The 27,507-nt window shown below is 44.0% G+C and overlaps 1 long non-coding RNA gene across 1 annotated transcript; it reads right to left on the bottom strand.

Moving 5' to 3' along the window:
* Positions 1 to 1,142: 1,142 nt before the first annotated feature.
* On the bottom strand, positions 1,143 to 13,206 carry LOC116676325 (uncharacterized). The gene is made up of 3 exons (XR_004328646.1): positions 13,196 to 13,206; positions 5,331 to 5,335; positions 1,143 to 1,311 (listed from the first exon to the last, which is right to left on the bottom strand). It is a non-coding gene; the product is annotated as an uncharacterized LOC116676325 (long non-coding RNA).
* Between the last annotated feature and the right edge of the window lie 14,301 nt (positions 13,207 to 27,507).

The following is a 27,507-nucleotide window of genomic DNA, read 5'->3' as shown; positions in this document are numbered from 1 at the left end:
TGTTCCACTTACTATACTAGCATGTTCTGTAGCTTTCAGCCACACTGTCTTCATTAAGACATGGAGTTCAGTTTTCATGTCTCTTATGCTTTTCTTCATTGTCTGGTTTGGCTTAAAAGTTAATCAGCAAATGTCATTCACCTTGGAAAAGTTGCTGCAGACAACGGCAATGGGGAAGAAACCATTTTTGTGGCAGGAGGTTTTGGTCCTGATGGGCGGCAGCCTCCTGCCAGAGGGAGGGGCTTCACACAGTTTGTGTACAGGGATTGGGACCTGCCAGGGATTGGCTACGGTCTGTCCCGCCAGCCTGCGCGTCCTGGAGGAGTACAGGTCCTGGAGAGAGGGCAGATTGAAGCCAATCACCTTCTCAGCAGAGCGGATGATATGCTGCACTCCTCCATTGTCCTCAGTGGTGGCAGCTGTGTACCAGATACTGATGGAGCAGGTGAGGCTAGACTCAATGATGGCGGGGTAGAAATGCACCATCCCCACCGTCTGTAGTTGTTCTAATTGCACCAAGTCTTTCAATCATGTGATGGCGTTCAGTTAAACATGTTATAAATGTTATGAAAATAAACAAATGTGATTGCTGCAGTGACTTTTCAGAGAAGTGATCCAGGGGTGAGAATATTAAACATGTGACATGTAAAAATGACTTCGTCGATAGCAGTTCCAGTAATGCGAGTGACTGTTTTACTCCCATCTTTACCCAGATAAGAGGTCAGGAGGAGTATCATTTTTAATTCATGCTCATGATACATTCTTGCACCTCTTATCTGGCCTGCTGTATATCTGGAACCAGCTATGAGCAGAGTGCACAATGTTTCAGTGTTTCAGAAGGACTCTCACAGGGCAGTGAATCAGTGAACCTCTCAGCTGGACTGAGGTCTCTGCAGTCCTAGAAGAGCTAAAGATAACAAACACAACTTTATTTAAACTTGAAACAGCATTTTTGTTTTCACAGATGATTAGGTTGAGGTACCACAGATCAGTACAGACCTTTATTGTCCCTTGAGGGAAATTTTATTGGCAGTAGGCCAAAAAAACACAAGCACAACACACAGAAGGACATGCAACATTGATCAGAACTAGGGACGCGCCGATCCAGTATTCTGCTCGGATTTGGCGAATATGGGCTTTTCGACGGGGTTGGCTTTCTGCCAAACCTTAGAATTTTTTTCTACTGGAACTGAACCCTACGCTTGCACTAGTCGTGCTACGCTGGTTGATTTAATGATCGGAGTGATTACGGGAAGGTGTTTACGTAAGTGGACCGTTCAATGCAGTAGGCTGTGAGAAAGTGAAAAGGAACTCGTGAGCAGAAAAAAGTGATGTTTGGCTGTACTTTCAATCAAAAGGAGGCGATTATACTCAAGCTACATGTCTAATTAGCAACGCCGATTTGTCTCGTGGTGGCAAGGACCCTAAACAATACACAACATCGCCGTGTGAATCATCCGAAAGAATACGAGTTGTGCATGAAGGACTCTACAGACAGCAGCACACATGCAGCAACTTCAGGACGGCAAAGGAAGGCACAGCCAGGCACAGGATGTTGTTCACACACTCATAATTTAGTCTGGGGTACTGGACGGGGATGGGAGAGGATTCAACAATCGGTTTTGGATTCGGCAGACAGAATGTTAACCAGTGGATTCAGTATCCAGCCAACCCAAAAAATCTGGATCTGCATCCCTAATTACACCAATTACAGAACACAACCACATATATCTGTTGTTTTAAAACTATTAAAACCAGTCTAATGGAGGCCAGGATAGTGTTGCTGAGCAGTGAAGCCAAGGTTTAATGCAAATTAAAGGGTTTCTATTGCACTTGGAACAAGGGAAAATTGAAATGATTGCTTTTAACCTGGGGACGTGTATCTCAGCCCAGATGGGAGACTTAGATAGAAAGAAGATAGAAGAGATCAAGCAGATCACACGTACTGCGCTTCTTTCCAAGAGCTGTAGACACGGCCCCTCCAAATACTTTACATACTATACTATGAATTTTTCTTTCTTTGAAAGGCTTTTTTGACATACTATGCTCAACATAATTTATTTTAGGGGCACAGTTGCTAAGTTGTTGGCACTGCTCCCATGGGCTTTTGCAGTATGCAGTGCAGTACATACTTTGATTTGTTTGGACAGACCGTTCTGTGACTTACTTCTTTTACTACACATACTATACTCTGACTTTTTTTTATCACTTTTTTGACATTCTAGACTATGTTCTTGTTCAACATACAATGCCTTGACTTTTTTGACATACCACACATGACTGTTGGCAGTGTCCCAATGGTTAGCATTCCGCCTACTGGCAACCAGCAAATAATCCCTGTGGCGTTTTTTTGCTATGTACTTGTGACACATGCAGTGACAATAAATTGATGGTTTTTTGTGACATACTGTACCATGACTTTTCTCTTTTTTTCCACAAACTATGCCTTGACATTTTCGACATACAAAACATATCTGTTATCGACAAAGTTCTAGGTGGCACAGCGGCTCAATAGTTAGCATTGCGCCGACAGGCAACCAGCAAGTAATCTGTTCATACTATTACCCAGCTACGATTCAAGTATGGGTTTCATTAATTTATTTTTGACAAACTATAATATGACTTTGTTATCACTTTTTCGAGATACTGTACTTACTTTTTTCAGTATACAACACGATGACTTTTTATGTCTTTTCCAACATGCAATATTATTCCACATACTTTGCTTTGCCCTTTCGACATTACCATACTATGACTTATTATGTTTTTTTTTCCTACATACTCTGTCTGGTTTCAAATAATTCGTTTTTTGACATGCAAACTTTTACTTTGTTATCCCTTTTTTTGACATTTTATGCTTGATTATCTTCCATAGACATACTATGACTTTTATCACTTTTTGACATATTATACTATAATATTTTCGACATACAGTAGTATACTATGATCTTTACCACTTTATTCAAATGCTATACTATGACTTTTTCAATTTACAATCTCTAACTGTTATAACTTTTTTGACATACTACACTATGGTTTTTGACATACTATAGTATGACGATATGGTTGGGGTCCGCCGTTTTGTTTTATTTATATTTTTGTATCTGAGTTTCCGTTGGCCTGCCCTTTGTCCTGCTGTTTTCTTTTTCCTCACTCTCCTCCTGCTGAAGTCAGCTGACCACGTACACCTGAGTCTCATCCACAATCACTGCTCCGCTGCTCACACCTGCTTCCATCTCCAATCATCAACAGTATTTGTACCCAGCTCTTCAAACCATCCTAGCTTGGTCGTGCTCCGGTCACGCTGGTGAAAACTCGCTACAAGTCTCTTAGTCCTCGAGCATTTCGTGGTCTCGGTGTTCAGTTACTTACCTCCTTTTTGTTTCAGCCCCAGTTATTATCTCCACTCCGGTTTCTGTTTCCGTCAGCTGACTTCTGTCTCGGTCCTCCTCCCAGGCATCCTGCTTCCACCTGTCTCCGTCTCTGCTCCAGCTCCGGTGTCTCCTCCCTGGCTCCACGCTCCTGGCTCTCCACCCTGCACAGAGTATCCTCACTCGCCAAGACCTCCCCAGCTTCCCGTCCCTTGCGTCCCGGTCCCGGCGTCGGCCTCCCCACTTCCCTTTCCCTATATAAATAAATCCTTTTATCTTTGAGCCGTTTGAGTCCTTCTGCTCCTATTGTAACAATGACATTGTTATAATTTTATTCAACATACTATACCATTACTTTTATGATTTGTTTCAAACATTGTATATGAATATCTAAAAAATTTCACGTTGTCTTGATTTTTCACATACCATACATGCCTGTTTTTGACAGTATTTCTGGTGGCAAGTGGTGTAAAGTCAGCATTGCGTCAACAGCTATTAAGCTCTGCATACTCTTATCCAGGAATGATTCCTAGGTCAGGCTTCAAACTACTTATAGTATGGTGAAAAAAGCGGACTAAACATTTTGAATTCCATCTTGACTTTTTTGACTACTATACTATGAACTTTTATCATTATTTGACTTTTTTATCACTTTTTCGACAGGAATACTAGGACTTTATCATCACTATTTGTTGTACTATACTATGACTGTTTTTGAAATATGATGTTACTATAGTATGACTTTTACATAATTTTTTTACCACTTTTTTGACATAGTATTCATGCCTTTTATACACGTTTTGTTGTACTATACTATGACTGTTTTGACAATTATGATATTACTATAGTATGACTTTTACAATAATTTTTTTACCACTTTTTGACATGCTATTCTTTGACTTTTTTCAACCTACTGTAATATGACTAATCACTTTTGACATACTAAACTATGATTTTTTTTCGACATACTGTACTGACTTTTTATCACTTTATTTGAAATACACTACAAAGACTTTATCACTTTTTGAATACTATACTATGAGCTTGATCATTTTTGACATACTTTGCTATTACTTTTATTGACATATAACTATGACTTTATTGACATACTATACTATGACTTTAGGACTCTATACTATGACTTTATTGACATACTATACTTGACTTTATTGACATACTACTATGATTTATTGACACTATACTATGATTTATTGACATACTATACTATGACTTTTGAATCACTGTTTTGAAAACTATTCTATGACTTTCTATCACTTTATTGTCGTAATATACTATGACTATTTTGACATACTGTACTATGACTTTTTTATCACTTTATTCAACATACTATGATATTACTTTTTACTATACTATGACTTTTTCAAAACTGTTTTTTAATAGTATCATGACTTATTATCACTTTTTTCTATACTATACTATGACTTTTATCACTTTTTTCAACATAATATACGATGACTTTTTAACAATTTTCTCACCATGCTATAGTATGACTCTTTTGTCATATATATATCACTATACTATGACTATTTTTGACAGTTATGATATTACCATAGTATGACTTTTACAATTACTTTTTTTAACCACTTTTTTGACATACTATACTATGATTTTGTTATGACTTTTTTGAACATGCTTCACTATCTAAGGACTTCCTTTGACACTCTAAGCTCCTCTCTCCTCTATCTTTCTATCTTTCCATTTATGTGCATCCATGTCCCAGAAATGCTTGTTACTAACCTGGCTCTGGGGAGTTCTTTTACCCCCAGCACGTTTTCCTCGGATCAGGGAGGCTCCAAAATGCTGTTGCCATGGTCCCGCCAAATGACTGTTTTTGACAGTTATGATATTACTATAGTATAACTTTTACAACAACGTTTTTACCACTTTTTTGACTTATGATACTATGATTTTGTTATGACTTTTTTGAACATCCTTTACTCTGACTTGCACTAACATAACATACTATAACTCTGTTATCACTTTTTCCGACATACTATACTATGACTTTTTTGACACAATACAGTCTGACTTTTAAATCACTTCTATGACATAGAATACTATGACTTTGTCATCACTTTGTTAAAAACTACTCTATGACTTTTCATGACTTTATTTACCATACCATACTTTGACATTTTTTCGACATACTACTCTATGACTTTGTTATCACTTCATTTAACATACTATACCATTAGTTGTATTGACATACTATACGATGACTTTTTTGACACAATATATAATGACTTTTGAATCCCTTTTTTCAACATACTAAACTATGACTTTTTATCACTTTATTCAACATACTATAATACTGTATTGCTTTTTTCACTTTTTCCAACATGAGTTTATTCAACCTACTATACTATAACGTTTTGACATACTATAGAATGACTTTGTTGTCACTTTTCAACGTACTATACTTTCACTCTTTTATCACTTTTTTTGAAATACTATGCCAGGATTTTGTTATTACTTTTTTTGACATACTATTGTATGACTTTGTTACGACCCTATTTAACACACTATAGCGTTACTTTTATCAACATACTATACTATGACTTTATATAACATACTATACTATTACTTTATCGACATACTATACTATGACTTTATTTAACATACTATACTATTACTTTTATTGACATACTATACTATGACTTTATTGACATACTATACTATGACTTTTGAATCACTGTTTTGAAAACTATTCTCATGACTTTCTAACACTTTTACTGTTGTAATATACTATGACTATTTTTGACATACTATACTATGACTTTTTTTCACTTTATTCAACATACTGTAATATTACTTTTTTACTACACTATGACTTTTTTATAACTGTTTTTTGACATGTATACTATGACTCTGTTATCACTCATGTCATTTCAACAATTCTTTCTACATACTATACCATGTTTTTTGACATACTATACTATTACTTTTTATCACTTCATTCAACATACACTACAATGACTTTGTAATCACTGTTTCAAATACTACACTATGACTTTTCTCACTTTGTTACACTATGACTTTTTTATCACTATTTTTGACATACTTTACAATACTTTTTTATATTTTTTTCAACATGGAATAGTATGACTTTGTTTTCACTCTTTTAAACTACAATGACTTTTCTCAACATACTGTAGTATGACTTTTTTATCACTTTTTCGACATAGTATACTATGATTTAGTCATCATTTCTTGACATGCTATTCTATCACGTACCATTCTATGTCTATTTGTGACATATTATACTATAACTTTTTTATCACTTTTTTGAAATATTATACTGACTCTCTTATCACTTTCATGATCTCATCAAACTATACTATTCTTATTTTAAATTCAACACACTAAACCATGTTTTTTTATCACTTTTTTCAACATGCTATACTATGACTCTTTTATCACTTTTTTGACGTTCTACACCATGATTTTATCACTTTTTTTGACGTTCTACACCATGACTTTATCACTTTTTCGACATACTATGCTATGAATGTTTTTGACATACCACACTATGACTTTATCACTTTTTTCGATATACTGTATTATGACTTTTTAATCACTTTATTCGAAATACACTACAATGACTTTATCACTTTTTTGAATACTATACTATGAGCTTTTATCAATTTTGACGTACTACACTATGACTTCTATATCACTTTTTTCAACGTAGCACACTATGACATTGTTATCACTTTTTTGATATACTATATTATGACTTTTTTGACATAACATAATTTAGAATTAGTTTGTTATCCCTTTTTATAAATAGACTATTATGACTTTCTTGTCACTTTTTCAAATACTATACTATACTAATACTATGACTTTTTATCACTTTTTTGAAATGCCATTCTGACCTTTTTCAAAATACTATAAAATGACTTTGTTATGACTTTCACGACATATCATGACTTTTTTCCGACATATTCTAGTATGTCTTTTTATCACCTTTTTCCACAAAGTTTACTATGACTTCGCTATCACTTTTTTGAATGAGGGGGAAGATGGATGGATGAATGAGGGGAAAGGGATCAAGCAATCAGAGACACAAGCCTGGCTGCGCAGCCCGGTATATGTGGGTCTGTCTGGTGATTAAAGGTGTGGTTTAGGCGTGGCCCTGCTCCCGAACCTTAGTCAACAAATTAACTTCATATCACTTTCTTTGACATGCTATACTATGACTTTTAACAACATTCTACACTTGCTATGCTCACGGTTCCGACCCAAAACACAGAGACCACCACACAAAACTCAGACTTCAGTTTAAAGGTGCTTTTACTGAACAGTCAGTACTTAGATGAACAATGAAGGTAGAGCCAGGGCAGAGGAGCTCCAGAACAGGACCGAAGCTCGAGGCGGGCGGGCAGTGGAGAATCCAATAGTAGAAGGCAGGGACAGAGCAGTGGAGCGTGCAGCTCAGCAGGGACCAGCAGGGAAAGCAGCACAGCAGGTAACAGCAGAGTAGGCAACAGGTCCGGAGCGGAATCTGGACACAGGAACAAAAGTTAAACTGGAGCACAAGAAAAAAGATCTGGTACCAATGAGGCGATCAACCCAGGTATATGTACTGCTGAGGTGGATCATGGAATGTGCTGCAGCTGTGGAGGTAACTGTGCAGGAATGAACCGCCACGGCCCCTGACCAAGTTCCTCAAAGCCTCCTCAAAAACTCTATTACCACTTCCAGGTGGAGACCAAAAATAACACAGACAGAAACACAGGGGATGATGGGAGGAAAGAAACACACAGGACAAGAAAGAACAGCTGACCCATAAAAAACATGACTTTTTTATCACTTTTTTCAACATACTAAACTATGACTTTATTAGGGGGATTTCCTTTGACACACTAAGCTCCTCTCTCCTCTATCTTTCTATCTTTCCATTTGTGTGCATGCATGTTACTAACCTGGCTCTGGGGAGTCGTTCCCCGGAGTCCTTATGTTCTTTTTTGCCCAGCATGTTCCCTCGGATCAGGGAGGCTCCAAAATCAGGGTAGCAGCTGTCGCCATGGTCCCGCTACGCGTTCTGCGATGCCATGTTACATCCTGCTACGCTCTGCTGTGCCCTGCTACGTCCTGCTGTGCCTTGTAATGTCGCACAGTGCCCTGCTATGCCATGAACTACTACAAACTTATTTTTTGTGACTGTTATTTCCAATCTTCACTCTAACCCCAACCGCCCCGTCAGACACCGCCTACCAAGAGCCTGGGTCTGTCCGAGGTTTCTGCCTAAAAGGAAGTTTTTCCTCGCCACTGTTGCACTGTTGATGCTCTGGAGGAAACTACTAGATTACTACTTGGTTTTGTTGTAATAGTTTTAGACAGCTGGGGACTTATTTTGATACACTGAGCTCCTCTCTCCTCTATCTTTCCATCTTTTCATTTATGTGCATCCATGTCCCAGAATGCTTGTTACTAACCTATTTCTGGGGAGTCATTCCCCGGAGTCCTTATGTTCTTTTTTCCCCAGCATGTTCCCTTGGATCAGAGAGGCTCCGAAATCAGGGTAGCAGCTATTGCCATGGTTCCGCTACACGTTCTGTGATGCCATGTTTAACTGCTACACTGTGGTGCCCTGCTACGTCCTGCTACGTCCTGCTACGTCCTGCTACGTCCTGCTGTGCCTTGTAATGCTGCACAGCGTCCTGCTATGCCATGAACTACCACAAAGAACTGCTACAAACTACTATTTTTTCTATTTTTGTTATTGCCACTCTTCATTCTAACCCCAACCGGCCGTCAGACACCGCCTACCAAGAGCCTGGGTCTGACCGAGGTTTCTGCCTAAAAGGAAGTTTTTCCTCGCCACTGTCGCACTGTTGCTTGCTCTGGAGGAAACTAGAACTGTTGGGTCCTTGTAAATTCCGGAGTGTGGTCTATCTGTAAAGTGTCTTGAGATAATTCTTGTTATGAATTGATACTATAAATAAAATTGAATTGAATTGAATTGAACTAGAACTGTTGGGTCCTTGTAAATTCTGGAGTGTGGTATAGACCTACTCTATCTGTAAAGTGTCTCGAGATAACTCTTGTTATGAATTGATACTATTAATAAAATTGAATTGAAATTTAATTGAATCATTACTTTTTCCAACATACTTTACTATGTCTTTTTTGACATACTATGACTACTACTCCATCCATCCATCCATCTTCATCCGCTTTATCCGGTATTGGGTCGCGGGGGCAGCAGCTCCAGTAGGGGACCCCAAACTTCCCTTTCCCGAGCCACATCAACCAGCTCCGACCGGGGGATCCCGAGGCGTTCCCAGGCCAGGTTGGAGATATAATCTCTCCACCTAGTCCTGGGTCTTCCCCAAGGCCTCCTCCCAGCTGGACGTGCCTGGAACACCTCCCTAGGGAGGCGCCCAGGAGGCATCCTTACCAGATGCCCGAACCACCTCAACAGGCTCCTTTCGACGCGAAGGAGCAGCGGCTCTACTCCGAGCTCCTCTCGGATGACTGAGCTTCTTACCCTATCTCTAAGGGAGACGCCAGCCACCCTCCTGAGGAAACCCATTTCGGCCGCTTGTACCCTGGATCTCGTTCTTTCGGTCATGATCCAGCCTTAATGACAATAGGTGAGGGTAGGAACGAAAATTGCCCGATAGATCGAGAGCTTTGCCTTCTGGCTCAGCTCTCTTTTCGTCCTTCACTTGGGGTAAGGACTCACTCCCCACCCGAAGAAAGCACTCCATCGGTTTCCTGCTGAGAACCATGGCATCAGATTTAGAGGTGCTGATCCTCATCCCAGCCGCTTCACACTCGGCTGCGAACCGATCCAGTGAGTGCTGAAGGTCACAGACCGATGATGCCATCAGGACCACATCATCCGCAAAAAGCAGCGATGAGATCCCAAGCCCACCGAACTGCAACCCCTCCCCGCCCCGACTACGCCTCGATATCCTGTCCATAAATATTACAAACAGGATTGGTGACAAAGCGCAGCCCTGTCGGAGGCCAATCCTCACCTGGAACGAGTCCGACTTACTGCCGAGAACCCGGACACAGCTCTCGCCTTGGTCATACAGAGATTGGATGGCCCTGAGAAGGGACCCCCTCACCCCATATTCCCGCAGCACCTCCCAAAATTTCTCCCAGGGGACCCGGTCATACGCCTTCTCCAGATCCACAAAACACATGTAGACTGGTTGGGCATACTCCCAGGCCCCCTCCAAGATCCTTGCGAGAGTAAAGATCTGATCCGTTGTTCCACGACCAGGACGGAATCCGCATTGTTCCTCTTCAATCCGAGGTTTGACTATCGGCCGAACCCTCCTTTCCAGCACCTTGGAGTAGACTTTACCAGGGAGGCTGAGAAGTGTGATACCCCTGTAATTGGCACACACCCTCTGGTCCCCCTTTTTGAAGAGGGGAACCACCACCCCGGTCTGCCACTCCTTAGGCACCGTCCCAGACTTCCACGCAATGTTGAAGAGGCGTGTCAACCAAGACAGCCCCTCCACACCCAGAGCCTTAAGCATTTCTGGACGGATCTCATCAATCCCTGGGGCTTTGCCGCTGTGGAGTTGTTTGACTACCTCAGTGACTTCCACCAGGGAAATTGATGACAATCCCCCATCATCCTCCAGCTCCACCTCTACCACAGAGGGCGTGTCAGCTGGATTTAGGAGTTCCTCAAAGTGCTCCTTCCACCGCCCTATTACCTCCTCAATTGAGGTCAACAACATCCCATCCTTACTGTATACAGCTTGGATGATTCCTCGCTTCCCCATCCTGAGGTGGCGAACGGTTTTCCAGAAGCACCTTGGTGCCGACCGAAAGTCCTTCTCCATATCTTCTCCGAACTTCTCCCACACCTGCTGCTTTGCCTCTGTCATGGCAGAGGCTGCAGCCCTTCGGGCCCGTTGGTACCCTGCAACTGCCTCCGGAGTCCTCCGAGACAACATATCCAGGAAAGACTCCTTCTTCAGTCGGACGGCTTCCCTGACCACCGGTGTCCACCAGGGTGTTCGTGGGTTACCGCCCCTTGAGGCATTCAAGGTCTCCATTCAAGGTCTCCAAGAAGGCCGAATACTCCGAACTCTTGTTTGGTGCATATGTACAAACAACAGTCAGAGTTTTCCCCCCCATCACCCGCAGGCGTAGGGAGTAAACTACAACGCAGCGGCACTCAGCCGGGGACTTGTGAGTATCCCCACACCCGCCCGGCGCCTCACACCATGGGCAACTCCGGAGTAGGACAGAGTCCAACCCCTATCCAGGAGTACGGTTCCAGAACCGAGACTGTGCGTAGAGGTAAGCCCCACCAGATCTAACTGGTAGCGCTCCACCTCCGGCACAAGTTTCGGCTCCTTCCCCCACAGAGAGGTGACGTTCCACGTCCCCAGAGCCAGCCTCTGCCGCCCGGTTCTGGTCCGTCGAAGCCCCTGACCTTCGCTGCCACCCATGTAGCAGCGCACCCGACCCCTTTGGATCCTCCCACAGGTGGTGGGCCCATGGGCTGATGACTACTACTACTATAGTATTTATTAAACATACAACTACACTATGACTTTTTTCAACATAATATTGCTTATCAATTTTTTTGAAATACTATACCATGACTTTTTTTTTTACCACTTTTTTGACATATAATAATTTGACTTTGTTATTACTTTTTTCAACATAATATACTATGACTTTTTATCACTTTATTCAACATACTATAATATTACTTTTTACCACTTTTTTGACATACTATACTATGACTTTATTATCACTTTTTTCAATGTACTATACTATCACTCTTTTATCAAATTTTACGACATACTATACCATGACTTTTTTTTACCACTTTTTGACAAACTATACTATGGCTTTGTTAGGACTTTTTTGACAACCTTACAATGACTTTTTTCGACATATGGTATGACTTTGTAATGACTTCATTTAACATACTATACTATTACTTTTTTTGACATACTACACCATGACTTTTTTTACGACTTTATTTTACATGCTATACTATGACTTATTTTGACATACATACTATGACTTGGTTATCACTTTTTTGGACATACTAAGATTTTTTCCAATATGCAAAAAAAGTACTTTTCTATGTATTTTATCATCATGCTATACTATGACTTTTAATGACTTTTTTGACATGCTGTACTATGTCTTTTAATCACATTTTACAAAATGTTATACTATGACTTGTCGTTACCTTTTTCAACATGCTATAATTTGACCCTTCATTCACTTTTTGGACATATCTTTATTATGACTTTTCATCATGTTATACTATGACTTTTTTTAAACCTTAAACTATTCCACTTTTGTTTAAAACATTGGTATTATTCAACATGTTGATGAAATTCGTACTAATTAAACCACTCTTACAACTATTCTCACTACTTCACCTTCTTCTTATGCAATTATGCCAGCAATACAATTTAGCTTTTAAGTTTTCACAAACATTTTTCTGCAGGAAAAGCATTTCCTAGTTTTTTTAATTTCATAAAAGTATAACATGGAGAAAGACACTGGCTACAAGCTTGTGTTTGACATTTTGACATGTGAATGTTAACAAGACAGTTAAAGGGCTGTCTTGGTGCTTTGAAGCAGAAACTTTTTTCCCACGGTTTTAAATACTCATCTGTCTAAAGGAAACATTTGTCTATATTTAGATGTCTCAAATTGTGCATGAAAAGGTGAAGTCTGTGGAAGTTACAAAGGTTGAGGTCAGAAGATTTTTAAAATGCAGAATGGCAGAAGGAGATCCGTGGGTGACATCATGGACCATGGATTTAGCAGTACAATACACACCCATTGTAAACTGAGGAAAGGTTTCAAAACAGCAGAAAACATTAACTATGATCATTGGAGGGGAAAAAAATGGCGGATAATAACTGGTGGGCTTTGTGCCTTGCACGCCAGGCACTAAATCAGTAGTTTAAAATACCATCATACTTTGTGAAAAAAAAAAACATAAAACTAATAACAAAATATGGTGGAAAAAGTGTACATTTAAGAGGAACTGTTTGTCTGTTAATGGATATTACCTCATAATCTGAGGGCTCTGAAAGAATAAGATCAACAGAAATTGCAATAAATGCCATTTGATGATTAAATCACAGGAAAACGTTCAACCTAACTGCGGGCCATACTCTATATGGGTTTGTTATATGTCAGCAAATTCCCATAGGACATTTTTTAAATGGCTCCACGGCCAAAGAAAACAGTTGGAATCACAGGAGAATGCAAGCAAGGGTACAAATATGTAATCTGTACCATTATCATCAATACATCATCATTACAAATTTTGACAAGAATTGTCTGGTTGAATATAAGACGTTGAGTGGAAAATATGTTTCTTGTGTGTCCAAAGCAGAATTTACAGGAAGTCAGAAAGCTTGCAGTCTGCTACTGTCTCTCACTGTCTAGGCACGTAAGAAACCACATGATCCCTAAAACAGACTGCGCAAATCTCACTTACATGAAAGATTTTCCTACAGGAGCTCCAGTGTGTAATCTAATTACTTTTACACATACATGGGTTTTTACAGGGCTGGTGGTCTATAAACAAAAGGAGCTTGCAGCAAACACACTTGGTGAAGTGGTGAATAAAGAGGTGGTTTGTACAGCTGACACGCACATCTCTGTGCGCTTTATAGGCCCATCAGTGATGTGGATCCAGTCCGGCTCTACAAAAAGACAAGGAGAAACAGGAAAATGGACGTCACGTCTAGGAAAGCTAATCAGAACGTGAGTCCCTGACACGCTACCAGAAAATGTAATTGCTTTAACAAAATACTAAAAGTAAACCGTGAAAATTAAAAGACTCCTCTCTGTGTGTAATCTGTCTAACAGCGGGTTTGTCAAAAGGTTATTTCTTTCTCTTACACAATTTCCACACACCAACCATATTCTTAGTCACATCCTCTGTGTTGAGTTCACAGACGTGTCAAACAGAAGTGGTTTTACAGAAACGTGTTGCAATGGTCCACCATGAATGTTCATAAAGATAAGAGATTCAAAGAGAAACATAACTCCCACTATAATCGCTGATGTGCTATCTCTGTCTGTATCGGTACCCTCATCGTCCGCCAGCCATCACAGTGTCTGCATTTACCTCCAGACTTTGACCTGTGCATTGATAACGGCAGTAATATGGGGGCAGACAAACCTATGAGTCTGGAATATTGTTTTGCTGTCCCTTGCCACAGCCTGACTCATTCTTTCCAGCAGGAGAGAACGCAGACCACCGATTTTAAAATCTCTTCATTGGCTCCAAGTCTGTTTTAGAGTGGATTTTAAAATAATAGGAATCATCACTTTAAAGGCTAAAATGGGACAGCTCCCAAACATACGGATGAATTTATTGCCACAAACAACCCCAAACGTAACCTTGGATCTAGTATGTTTCTCTTGGTCATTCCCCCAATCAAACGTGAAAACTAAAAGTGAGCGGGCCTTTTCTGCTCGGGCCCCCCAGTTGTGGAAGGAGTAGATCAATGAAGCCACCACACTGTCTTCTTTTAAGTCTTGTTTTTTTTAAACTCACTATTTAAGACGTTTTATTGATTTTATTGTTTGTTTGTTTACTTTGCCATTCTGTCTTGCTATCTTTTCTTTTACTAACTTGCTCGTTTTTTTAAATGAACGTAAAGCACTCTGTAACGTGTTTTTGATATGTGCCTACTTTTGACTTACATACCAAGGCGTTGTTAGTCATTCAGCCAGGTCAGATATCAAATATAGTGACATTTCTATCAATTAGAATATAGGTTGAGAATTAGTGTTGATTGCGTCGAGCCAAAAGCAATCTCCGTGCACACAAGTGTTTTTAGCTCCAGTAGAAGAACTAATCCCCATTTAAACTAACACGCCCAAACCTCATATCTCATCAACATTCTGGTAAACTGGGCGTAAATAGCGGGAAGATTATATACTCCGCCTGTTGCTGGTAGTCGCCATGGTAACGTTAATAGCTTAGTCTCAGAGAATAAGACGTCATGGCCCATAAGACCAAATTAGGAGGAGAAACATTTGCGTCAGTGTTTCCAAAGGTCTCCGTTTGCAGCCGTTGAGACTGCAACCCAACCCCGCAGATTCCACACCAAAAACGGGTCAGAACTGTTTCCAAAGGTACCAGAGCAGGGGGGATGCGAGGTGTAAACGTAGCATTTTTAAACCAAAATGTAGCAGTGTAAATGTAGCCTGAGACAAATGTCACCGACCTTTAGTGATTCATGGTCCGCATTACAGACAGTTCCATTTAAAATGTTGTGCATGTTTTGGCAAATGTTAGTGACCTTGCTGCTGAGATACTGCCCCACCCTGATGACTTTCCTTAATGAGGAGGCGGCGGGAGCATTAGGCAAAGGTAGACTACTGTTTTAAGGCCCCGTGACGCACATACATCCAAGAATATCTGCTTCTTTTGCAATTTTTCTTCCAACAGCCCCCATTTTTTAACATGCACAGTATACAAATTCATCATTCCTGTGTCATGTTGATGTTATGTTACTTCTGTGTGTCACCAGTCACATTATTACAGTAAGAGAAAATAAAATTTTCTTGAACTCCAGCAGGGACTTTTGGTTGTTGCAGCAGCACGGGGACAGCCATAAACAACATCAATAAACACTTAAATAATAATTGTTGAGGTACTTGTAAGCTACTGTATTTTTCAATATTTGCTGCTTGATACTTCTTCACTGCATTTCAGAGTAAAGTTTCCCTGGATAAATGTGGATATGGAAGATATAGAATCAGTTTCTAAAACTAGGATTTGTTAAGATGTGTCATGGCGGGGTCCCGGCTGGTCGTGAGTCTGTCTCCCTTATTACTTTTCACTACTCTAAGTCTTGTTTGCCCAGCCTATCTTGTTTTGGTTTTGCCTTCCTGTTTTGGTTTTCCTGCTCTCCCGTCCGAAGCCAGCTGATCACACACACCTGCCTCCCGTCTAGCCAATCACCAAATCAAACGCACCTGCCAGCCTTCACCCGCTCCAGCCATCCACACCTGCCTGCCATCATCATCTACTCCTGTTTATATACCCCGGCTCTGCATCCACTCTTCACTTGATCGTCAGATCAGCTACATGGGTGAACCTCTGCTAAATCCCTGTGCTAGCCGTTGTGTCTTTGTATCTGTTACTGACTCTCCCTGTGTTTTCCTGTTTCAGTTAATCTCCGGCCGGCTGGCTTCGGACCCCCCCACCAGTCCTCCTCCCACGGCGTCTCCTCCTCATCATCCTGCTCTGCCCCTCGCACTGCTGCACCTCTGCCACCGCAGCTCTCCACTCTCATCTCTCCCTTTCGCCGCCACCGGCTCCGTCCTCCGTGTCTCTGCTCGCCGTGCCCTCGCCCCCTCCTCGGCCCTCGCTCCCGGCTCCTCCTGCACAGTCTCCCCGGTCCGCCACCCACCTGCTCCTGGCGTCCATCTCCCTACTTCCATCCCCCTTTTTCCTAATAAATACCTTCCCTGTGAGCCGTGCATTTGAGTCCATCCTTCTGTCCCCCTAACAGTACGATCAAGTCACCCATGGACTCAGCCGGCTCACCCCCCGCTCCCGATCCCTCTCCTTCCCCCAGGACTTAGCCTTCGCTGTAGCCGCCCAAGGTTCGTTGCTCGGCCATCACACCTCAGCCCTTACGGCTATGGCCGAGGCTATCCGCTCCCTGACTGGCGACGTTCAGCAACTAGCTAGGCAGCTTGGTTCCCTCCACTCTTCCGTTCCTGCCGACAACACCACTCCGGTCACCTCCCCGTCTGCTCCGCCTGCTCCCCTCACGCATCCTGCTCCGGTTAATTCCGTCCCGTCACCCCCCTCTGAAACCCCTGTGTCTACGCCCGACAAATTCTCCGGCGTGCTGGGAACATGCGAGGGGTTCTTAGTACAGTGCTCCCTGGTGTTTAGCAGACAACCAGTAACCTTCCGCTCCGACGAGGCCAGAGTGTGTTTTGTGGCGGGGTTGCTCCGCGATCGCGCGCTATCCTGGTACGCCGCGGTGAGTCAGGGGAGGCCGGACCTCCTCGCCTCATACTCCTCCTTCGAGGAGGAGCTGAGGCGGGTGTTCGACCACCCCGTGCGGGGCCTGGAGAAGGCCTCCCGCCTCATGTCTCTCCGGCAGGGGGACCGCAGCGTCGCGGAGTACTCCGTCGACTTCCGCATCTTGGCCGCCGGCTCGGAGTGGAACAACCAGGCCCTCCGCTGCGCGTTCCTGGCTGGGCTCAGTGACAAAATCAAAGACATCTTGGCCACCAGGGACGAGCCGGGGGACCTGGACGGTCTAATCGGTGCAGCCATCGACTTAGACAATCGCATCCGGGAGAGGGAGAGAGAGCGCGGTCCTCGGGGCTCCACCTCTACCCGGGTCGGTCCGCCACCGTCTAGGGTCTCTGTTCCCCCGCTTTCCCAGTCACGACTCGTCGTCCCTCCCGCTCGATCCGTGTCCCCGCCTCCGGAGCCCATGCAGCTAGGTAAAGCTCGTCTGTCCCCAGGGGAACGTGAGCGTCGCCGCCTCGCGGGTCTTTGCCTGTATTGCGGGCAATCCGGCCATTTTCTCTCCTCTTGTACCGTCCGGCCAAAAGAGCAGGCTCGTCAGTAGCAGTGGGAGCTCTGGCGAGCCAAACTCCTCCCAAACAGCGCATATTGTTAGATGTCTCCCTGTCCTGGCGGGACGTCTCCGTCCCCCTGGGGGCACTAGTTGACTCGGGTGCAGACGAAAGCTTTATCGACATCGAACTCGCCCGCCAACTGTCTATTCCCCACATCCCGCTCGACACTCCTCTCCGGGCCACCAGTCTCAACGGCCAGTCCCTCGGCACTATTACACACTGCACCCCCCCGTTACGTCTCCTCACCTCCGGTAATCACCATGAGACCCTCTCTCTTCACCTCATTTCCTCCACGGCCTCTCCCATTGTCCTTGGTTTCCCCTGGCTCGCCACTCACAACCCCAATGTGGACTGGGCGCGGGGGAAGATCAGAAACTGGAGTGCAGCCTGCCATTCCTCCTGTCTTCTGTCAGCGCTAGCCCCCGGTAACATTGCCACGTTCGATAAACCTCTCAACCCCTCTGACCTGTCTTCGGTCCCAACGGAATACCACGACCTAGCCCTGGTGTTCAGTCGGGACCAGGCCACATCCTTGCCCCCACACCGCCCCTACGACTGCTCCATAGCCCTCCTCCCGGACGCCCTCTGCCCACTAGTCGGTTATTTAAGCTATCCGGTCCGGAGAGGGAGGCTATGGAGCAGTATATTAAGGAGTCCCTCGCCGCCGGCATCATCCGCCCATCCTCGTCCCCGCTGGGCGCCGGTTTTTTCTTCGTTGCCAAGAAAGACAAAACCCTCCGCCCGTGTATCGACTACCGGGGGCTCAACGCAATCACGGTCAGAAACAAGTACCCATTACCCCTTATGGACTCTGTCTACGGGTCCCTCTCCCGGTCCACGGTGTTCACCAAGTTGGACCTCCGTAACGCTTACCATCTGGTCCGGATCCGGGAGGGGGACGAGTGGAAAACAGCCTTTAACACCCCTCTCGGTCACTATGAGTATTTAGTAATGCCCTTTGGTCTTACCAATGCACCTGCTGTTTTCCAGGCCCTCGTCAATGATGTCCTTCGTGACTACCTCCACCGCTTCGTCTTCGTGTACCTGGACGACATCCTGATCTTCTCCCGTGACCCAGTCCAGCACACAGAACATGTCCGGTTAGTGCTGCAGCGGCTCCTGGAGAACCGGTTGTTCGTGAAGGCCGAGAAGTGTGAGTTCGGTGTTTCCTCAGTTCAGTTCCTTGGTTTCATTATTGAGTGCGGGCAGTTACGGGCTGACCCTGCTAAGATTAAAGCCGTGGTCGACTGGCCCACTCCCACGTCTGTCAAACAGTTGCAACGCTTCCTAGGGTTTGCCAACTTTTACAGACGATTTATACGAAACTACAGTTCCGTAGCCGCTCCGCTCACCCGACTCACCTCACCTTCCGTCTCTTTCACTTGGTCTCCAGAAGCTGCTGCAGCCTTCTCCCGTCTAAAATCCCTATTCACTTCCGCCCCTATCCTCTCTAACCCTGATCCTGCCCTTCAGTTTATAGTGGAGGTGGACGCCTCTGACGTGGGGGTGGGGGCCACCCTGTCCCAGCGCACCCCCTCGGATCAAAAACTCCATCCATGTGCTTTCTTTTCTAAACGCCTCACCTCCACAGAGCAGAACTACTGTGTGGGGGACCGGGAGCTTCTAGCCGTCAAACTAGCCTTGGAGGAGTGGAGACACTGGCTGGAGGGCGCCCAACAACCCTTCCTCGTCTGGACCGACCATAAAAACCTCGCCTATCTCCACTCAGCCCAGAGACTGAACGCACGCCAAGCCAGGTGGGCCCTGTTTTTTACTCGTTTCTGCTTTACCTTGTCCTATCGCCCCGGATCCAGGAACACCAAGCCTGACGCCCTATCCCGCCTCCACTCCTCTGATGACTCGGTCAACCCACCCGAATTCATCCTCCCCCGTTCTTGCCTGGTGGCCTCCCTGGTCTGGGAGGTGGAGTCCGCCGTCCGTCGTGCCCAGGCCACCGACCCCGACCCCGGTACCGGACCAGCCGACCGCCTCTACGTCCCCCCTAGTGCCCGTTCCCAGGTCCTGCAGTGGGCACATGCCTCCCGCTTCAGCTGCCATCCCGGCAGAGCCAGAACACTGTACCTGCTCCGCCAACGGTTCTGGTGGGACACGGCAGAGAAAGATTGCCGGGATTTCGTTGCTGCCTGCGAGGTGTGTGCCCGCGCCAAACCATCCCATCAACGGCCCGCCGGTCTGCTCCGTCCCCTCCCGGTCCCCGGTCGGCCCTGGTCTCATATCGCCATAGACTTCGTCACAGGCTTGCCCAGCTCCAAGGGTAATACGGTCATCCTGACCGTAGTGGACCGGTTCTCGAAGTCCGTCCACTTTGTCCCACTGCCTAAGCTACCCACAGCCCTGGAAACCGCCAAACTCCTCGTCCATCATGTCTTCCGGCTACACGGCATACCCCTGGATATCGTCTCCGACCGGGGACCCCAGTTCACCTCCCAGGTTTGGAGGTCCTTCTGCCAAGCCCTCGGCGCCACCGTCAGCTTGTCTTCGGGTTACCACCCACAGACCAACGGGCAGACCGAGCGGGCCAACCAGGACCTGGGAGCTGCTCTCCGGTGTGTGGCGTACCGTACCCCGTCCTCCTGGAGTAGCCATCTTCCTTGGGTGGAGTACGCCCACAATTCCCTGCCCAGTGCTGCCACTGGGATCTCCCCCTTCCAGTGTGCTCTGGGATTTCAACCACCACTCTTCCCGGCCTTGGAAAAGGAAGTGGTGGTCCCCTCGGTCCAAGCGCACCTTCGGCGGTGCCACGGGTGTGGCGGGAGGCCCGAGCCGCACTACAACGGACCGCGGTCCTCAACAAACGCCTGGCCGACCGCCACCGGAGACCAGCCCCCGCTTATCGGCCCGGCCAGAAGGTGTGGTTGTCATCCCAGGATCTCCCGCTTCACACTTCCTCCAAGAAGCTCACGCCACGGTTCGTGGGTCCCTACGTGGTCGAAGCTGTCCTGTCTCCCACCAACGTCAGACTCAAACTCCCGTCCCACTTCAGGATCCACCCCGTATTCCACGTGTCCCGGGTCAAACCGGTCGCCACCAGTTCCCACTCCGTCCCAGTGGCAGCACCTCCTCCCCCACGGATCATCGACGGCCACCCGGCCTATACGGTACGTCGCCTCCTGGACGTGCAGCGCAGGGGTCGGGGATACCGGTACCTGGTGGACTGGGCCGGCTATGGCCCGGAGGAACGCTCTTGGGTCCCAGCCAGCCAAATCCTGGATCGCACGCTACTGGACGAGTTCTACAGGGCCCACCCGAACAAGCCTGGCGGCCCGCCCGGAGGCGTCCGTTGAGGAGGGGGTACTGTCATGGCGGGGTCCCGGCTGGTCGTGAGTCTGTCTCCCTTATTACTTTTCACTACTCTAAGTCTTGTTTGCCCAGCCTATCTTGTTTTGGTTTTGCCTTCCTGTTTTGGTTTTCCTGCTCTCCCGTCCGAAGCCAGCTGATCACACACACCTGCCTCCCGTCAACGCCAATCACCAAATCATCAGACGCACCTGCCAGCCTTCACCCGCTCCAGCCATCCACACCTGCCTGCCATCATCATCTACTCCTGTTTATATACCCCGGCTCTGCATCCACTCTTCACTTGATCGTCAGATCAGCTACATGGGTGAACCTCTGCTAAATCCCTGTGCTAGCCGTTGTGTCTTTGTATCTGTTACTGACTCTCCCTGTGTTTCCTGTTTCAGTTAATCTCCGGCCGGCTGGCTTCGGACCCCCCACCAGTCCTCCTCCCACGGCGTCTCCTCCTCATCATCCTGCTCTGCCCTCGCACTGCTGCACCTCTGCCACCGCAGCTCTCCACTCTCATCTCTCCCTTTCGCCGCCACCCGGCTCCGTCCTCCGTGTCTCTGCTCGCCGTGCCCTCGCCCCCTCCTCGGCCCTCGCTCCCGGCTCCTCCTGCACAGTCTCCCCGGTCCGCCACCCACCTGCTCCTGGCGTCCATCTCCCTACTTCCATCCCCCTTTTTCCTAATAAATACCTTCCCTGTGAGCCGTGCATTTGAGTCCATCCTTCTGTCCCCCCTAACAAGATGACTTATTATTAGAGTAAACTACTCAGCAGTAAACCCCTTAGAAGTATAAATCTGGCTCTAGTAGAGTGTTTACAGTGGGGTAGAGCTATATTTGTTTCAATAAAATATCTCTAATATGAATAAAATTCATTCTCCACTACTATCTCAATCTAAAACACTAGGGTCAGGGAACATGTTTACAATTTGCAAGTAATGTGAAGGCATGTGTATATGCATGTGTACATGTGCGTGTAAGTATGTATAAATGCATGTATGTGTATGTATACATACTGTATATAAATGACTGAACAATTAAGTTGTTTGTATACAAGAACAAATGTAGTAAAAGTGGGTAGGACTAGAAATTGTTTTTAAACTTCACACTTTACTTTAATGTATCCGTATACATATGAGTGACATGACACTGTTAAGAACATGTTGTAAACATTATATAGAAGTCATAAATGTTTATGACATAACGCTTTTTGTTAAGTGTCATTCTGTTTTGTCATCACAAGTTATGGTTAGGGTTAGTGTTTAGGACCTTGTCATGTCATGTGCATGCCTGTGTTGAAATGTACATGTTCTTATTTATCTTTTATGTCATTATTTTTTAAATGTACAAAATAAACTTCAGTACTCTAAATGTTGTGTCTGGATGGAACCAATGATTTGATTGGCTTGGAGGCCATGCGTGATGATGTAATAGTTGAGAAAGCTAATTGTTAGACTGAAATCACATGCATCTCATAAACAAACAAACATAGTTAACATTAATATAAGTATATAAACAAACATTAACTACAGTGATAACAAATAGACTGTATATACATACAAAGTACCTGTTGCATAAGAAAAAAATGCTGAATGGGTTGAGTGCAAGATTGCAAAGAATATGTAGTCTGCAAAGCGGGGAGGGGGGGGGGGATTTCAGGAAGAAGTTTAGTTCAAATGTAGAGACTATGGATGTACTTACTGTCAGTACTTAGACGTAGGTATAGAGTGGCGGACATTAACACACAGCAAACAACAGTTAAGATACTGTGGTCAGAGGCAGAGGGAATGGACTGTGCATATGTACAGTGATGCTCATTAGTACAGGAACCCCTGCTTAAGTTGTCTAAGAAGAGGAATAAAAAAAAATCATCTTTTGGAAATTGATCTTATTCCCTTAATAAAAAATGAGGAAAAATCTAACCTTTAATAAATGAATAATGTATTGTAAATAAATAAATGTTCTTCCTTAAAATACAGGGGGCATGACTGTAGACACCCCTATGTTAAATTCCCATAGAAGCAGGCAGATTTTTATTTTAAAGGCAAGTTATTACATGGATCCAGGATACTATGGATCCTGATAAAGTTTGCTTAGCCTTCCCTTAGCCCCCCCACAATTTCATCACATACCCTTCACCATACCTAAAGATTGGCATGTAGTACTTTCCATAAAATCAGCTCTCAATGCAAATTAAACCAGCTATTAGGCATGCTGTAATAAAACCATGCATGATGTGTGTGTGTGTGTTTGTGTGTGTGTGTGTGTGTGTATGTGTGTGTGTGGGGGGGGGGGTGGGGGGGCTATATTGTCTCTATGGGAATTTAACATAGGCGTGTCTATAGTCTTGTGCCCTGTATTTTGAGAAAGAATATTTATTTATTTATTTACAATACATTATTCATTCACAAATAAAATTGGTGTCCTTAAAGGTTGGATTGTCCCTCATTTTTTAATTAAGGCAATAAGATCAATTTCCACAACATGATTATTTTAATCCTCTTTTTATTCAACTTAAGCAGGGGTTCCTATACTCATGAACGACACCATATATGGCGGGTGTAAATGTATCTACGTTGGTGTGGTTGAATGTTAGAAAGGTATATATGTATGTGTTTGAAGATCTTGAGCAGGTTGACAAAAGGGGTGGAGACAAGTATACGTACGCATGCACATAATATTCACATTTTTGCCCTAATTCACAAAACGTCCAGTAAAATCGAATTGAAAATTTTGAATTGACTGATTGCTTCTTGACCCGTCAGACTAGTGATCACTTCTCTGTGTTCCTAGATCTCAACCATTACCTTGGAAAAAGACATTACAACTAATGGACAAAACTACGGAAACAACACCTAAATTATAATAAACATATTTTTGAGGGTTGTAAATGTTAAGTTCCGTTACTGCTGAAACAATCGCATTGTTTATCAGCGGTATGCCCTTTATCCCATCACAGTACACTGTGTCCACACTTTTTGGAAAAAAGCTTGTTCTGAATTCCTGTACATGCGTCACCACCATCCCATTATCCCTCAACAGGAACCGGGGACTAAAGGTGCCACTGCGAATAGTCGTGCGAATAGACAAACCTATCTTTCCTAGTCTATCTGATCCCATTCTTTTATCCCTGCTTTTTGGAAAGAAGGTGCAGGCATTCATGTTGGAACAGGGGAATACCCCACCTCTGCTCTCCTGACAACCTGCACATCAACACACAAAACAACCCCTTTTTCACATTCCTAGGCAAGTTGAGGCATTGTGCACCAACTCTGTCTGTGAAAGTGGAAATTCACTGTATTTCACACTACACCATGTGTTTCAACAGTCATGATCCTAGCCACACTGATTCTGCAGGTGCCGAATTTGGATCCCACTCGGATCCTGTATTAAAAAACAGAAATTACAAATAAAACTCAAGTGTTAACACATCTCCACCCCCTAAGCAAAAAAAACTGTCCGCTTAATTCTGCAGATCTTCATTCTGGACCACCACTGATAACAGTAACAACATCTGCAGATTCCATTTGCGTTTTTTTTTGCAGAAGGGCATTCAGTCAGCCTGAGCTATTGCTTTCTGAAGAATTACTGGCCGAAAGAACAAACACTGTGCCACCCTTTGACCACAGCACAGAACGTACTGTTCATACTTGCTGTCGTCACCCTTTGGAAACCACTCTTCCAGTTATTTGTCAGAACAGTAGCATTTCTTGAGTACAACTTATGGCTAATTGGATGGATTCCCAAGTATGTTTATAGTACAGAATGTTATTACAGACTGTCTGCACAAAACTCATTACTGGCACTGGATTATATACAGTAGCAGCACCTTTGACTTCCTCTGTAGGCTTAGATTCGTTGGAACCAGCGGCCCGATTGTTTCTCTGTTTTATGACTAATTGGTGATTCCGAATGTCACGCTGTGCTACGGCCCAGTCTGGCTCAACAGCCCATCTGCTAAACTTAAAACTAAATTATACAATCAATTCAAAGTTTTGCAATTCAACCTGTTGCACACTCGTTTCAAACAATCCACAAGAAGAGCATCAGGCGGCTAATTATGAATGCCAACTTTTGCCTTCTAACAGGAGATTTAGAGCCTCTTTGTTCAGATCAATGCATTCTCATGATCGGGTACGTTGGATATGGTAGGAAAAGGTATCCACATTGAAACGTATGATATCATATGAAAACTAAGAGAAACTTTCCTCTGGCTACGGAGCTCCATGCTACAGAGTGGCAGTTGCTAGCTGTCTAAGCCGGTATGGAGCTTTGTGACACGGCTACAGACCTCAGTCACATCTCGGTCATGTTGGCGGCAGTTAGTACATGTGTTTAGCCACTAGAGAACCTTGCGAAACCAGCTATGGTGCTCCGCATGGCGCTCCATCAGGTCAGCGATAGTTGGTGGTTCAGTTACCCGAGAATAGGTGACTGTGAGCCCGGTAGCCTACAGAGCACCACGAGCTGTCAGTCATTTTGGCAGAGGTTAGTTAAGTCTAGGCAAGAAAAAGTCTGATGGACCCACCACAATATTGGGCTTTTAAATCAATACAGACATCACAATAATGTAAAAACACACAAACAGATGTTTACTTTAGCTCAATTACCAATGATATGCACATGATTTATGATTGATGTTTGCAATTTACCCCTCTGAGAAAACAAGGAAATTCAATGATAAAAAAGGTAGCATGTGTGGTCATTGAACATAAGTTATGTTTTATAACAGAAAATGAGTCAAGATCAATGAGTTTGACTTAGAAGAAACTATAAACTTCATAATTTTTCTTTTAGCAAATGTTGAAAACGGGTCCCACAGACCCGAACACTACACAAGGGTAAAAAACACCTTTTAACTAAACATTGTAAGTATCCTAAATATAGTTTATGGCAGAGCTGTTGCATTGAAATGCCATACAGCTGTGCGTACTAAAGTGGTAACTTGTGTAATTATGTATCAAATAATTGATTAATGTTCATAAAATCAGAAAGTAGTGTAGTAATTTTCCCTTTTCCTTTCCCAAGGATAAAAATCAATAACAAGCAATAATGATGGATCACCTACTGAATGAGCTGACATTCAGAAAATGTCCGAAAACAGGCTTACTCAAAACAGAACAAAAAGCTACATTGGGAGAATTGGGCAGGAGACGTCAATACATGAGGCCTCCCACACAGCTCCTCTTGTTGGTGACCTCTTTGCTCTTTAACTGCCGCCAATGGCCGCTCTTCATTCACTCATTGTTTCTCTGCAGGGAATCCAACACCTCAGCAGTTCCAGCTTCACAGGAACAAGGCTGGATTGTGTATAGCGTTGCTGTCGCGGCCACACCCTGCAGGTTAGGGGCTGCCGAGTACGGCTGGATGTTGCGCCACCAGAACTTCCTGTGGAAGTTATTGGATGATAAGCGTGCCAGGAAGGTGTTGATTGGTCCGAGCTATGCCAACCTGCCAAGACTTGTTCTAGCCATTTATACCTGCACAGTAAGACACACAATGGCCCGGTTGGCACATTACTGTGAATGTCCTCACCAAAAAAAAAAAAAAAAGAAAGTATAAACAGTGTTTTAGACTGACAGTTCTGAGCTTCCAGCTGTCAACATCTCTCCCTTTATGCACACACCTGGGTGTGTGTTTGGCTTGCTTGCTGTAGTTTGATCAAATTCACAATACCAAAATCAATATTCCCTACTTAGTGTAGTGGTGTGTCTACATATGCCCTCTTTATTTTAAGGAAGAACATTTATTTGTTTACAATACAGTATTCATTCCCAAAGAAAAGTGGTGTTCTTTAAAGTTTGGATTTTCCTAAATTATTTTAATTAAGGCATTAAGGTCAATTTCCAAAAGATGTGTTTTTATTCCTCTTTTTAATCAACTTTAGCATGGGTGTGTCCATTTATTCAAGCCACTGTATATACTGTATACATACACATCTCCAAAGCATGGTCCTGTCTCCCCTACTTACAAAGACAGCATCTGAGAGATCACTCACATCACAGATTATCTCTCATTAACCTTCTATCATTTTTTCCTGATGAATAACTCCACGTTAAATCTGGGAACCGAGATGTTTACTTATCATTTTTTTTTCTTTTTCTTCTGAAGTCAATACACATTGTTCATTTCCTTTAAGAAGAAATTGAACTAACTTTTGCCGAGTACGAGGAAATGACAGCAACAGTACTTATTAGCATACAGCCAATTAAATTAAC

The sequence above is a fragment of the Etheostoma spectabile genome, unplaced genomic scaffold, assembly GCF_008692095.1.
Source record: "Etheostoma spectabile isolate EspeVRDwgs_2016 unplaced genomic scaffold, UIUC_Espe_1.0 scaffold00003045, whole genome shotgun sequence".
In the NCBI taxonomy this organism is placed as follows: Eukaryota; Metazoa; Chordata; class Actinopteri; order Perciformes; family Percidae; genus Etheostoma; species Etheostoma spectabile.
Note: the sequence above shows the minus strand (reverse complement) of the source record. Positions and strands in the feature narration are given on the sequence as shown.